Source organism: Cyprinodon variegatus, unplaced genomic scaffold (assembly GCF_000732505.1).
Source record: "Cyprinodon variegatus isolate N-32 unplaced genomic scaffold, C_variegatus-1.0 Scaffold266, whole genome shotgun sequence".
Taxonomy (NCBI): domain Eukaryota; kingdom Metazoa; phylum Chordata; class Actinopteri; order Cyprinodontiformes; family Cyprinodontidae; genus Cyprinodon; species Cyprinodon variegatus.
The window spans coordinates 369,095-370,378 of NW_015150719.1; the positions used below are offsets into that span (position 1 = coordinate 369,095).

Consider the following 1,284-nt stretch of genomic DNA (forward strand, 5'->3'; position numbering starts at 1 on the left):
AAAAAAGTCTCTAGATTTGGCACTAGGTGCTTTTTAGAAATCAAAGTTCTAGAGGGGTCTGAAAAGTGGCTAAATATAGCGACTAAAGCGCTAAGTTTGCAACACTGCTCTTTGCATCGTTTGTTTTCAAATGGTTTTCAAAAGTTTTTCCTCTCCACTGCTGCTACAAGCATGCTTAGTGTGAGGGATAACTGAAAAGTCAATGCAATCCATTTTGAATCAATGTGACTGGATGATCTGGTGAACTGTAAAGTGCCTTGAGATGAGGTGTTGTGAATTGGGGCTATAGAAATAAACTGAATTGAATGAAATCCCTGCAGAGGCTGAAACAGGAACACTGAGGTCTGATTATGCCTTCAATCCTCTGACTTCTAGCTGCTTGCAACATCCAGTTAACAATATGTGGACTATTTCTTTTAGCAGGTGATGCTTTAGTTTCATAGTATGTAAAGGTTTCTTCAGGCCTGCCATCCAAAAACAAACAGAAATAATTCAGTACTTGAAGAGAGTGCAAAGCTGAATCATAAAGTATTAATAGTCAGTTATGTCACAGCAGACAGATTCCAGGCTGAGCTGCAACAGACGGCCCACAGAGACATCAGCAACCTTCAGGTGCTCAGTTCCACTTGGACGTTGAGTTTCTTTTATTGTATTTTTTGAGTTTTTACGGCACTATTGGTTCGTTTTTATGGACAGTAGGCTGACGGGAAAGGGAGAGAGGGAGAGAGACATGCAGGAAAGGACCACAGGTTGGATTCAAATACTGCAAAGATTTTGGATGGTTTCTTTATAATATTTAATGTTTCCAAAGATGGCTAGCTGAGTCCAAAAGTCTGCAAACTCTCTAAATCTTTAAAAATCTGCAAACACCTTCCTCCTGATGTCAGGCTCAGCGACAGCAGCTGTTCAGCTTTTTCCTCCAAAGGTCAGATGAGATCAGATTGGTCCCCTTCTGAATATGTAATGGTATTTTTCACAGACTGACTTATTCTGAGATCTGGAACATCCGGTGTTATTGTCACAATCTTTTGATTCAGCTGTTGTTGAGCACTTGCCAAAAGAGGTGACAAGATGATGAGGGTGGGGGTGGGTGAAGGCTGTGAGGTGCTAAGGCTGCGACTGTAACACCTGAAGAGAGAAGCTGCATCCTTCTTACGAAAAAAAAATCTTTATTTTTCGACCCTTTCCCTCAAATTGGTCAACTTCTCTTCCTAAACCACAGTCCTCTCTGATTCTTAAAGGAACAGTCCGCTCATAGTCAGAACTCAAACTTCTGAAAGTTCT

General features: G+C 41.0%; 1 protein-coding gene across 2 annotated transcripts in view; it reads right to left on the reverse strand.

Moving 5' to 3' along the window:
* bach2 (BTB and CNC homology 1, basic leucine zipper transcription factor 2) overlaps positions 1-1,284 on the reverse strand; it is a 112,701-nt gene that overhangs the window by 59,439 nt on the left and 51,978 nt on the right. The gene's annotated exons all lie outside the window — the stretch shown is intronic.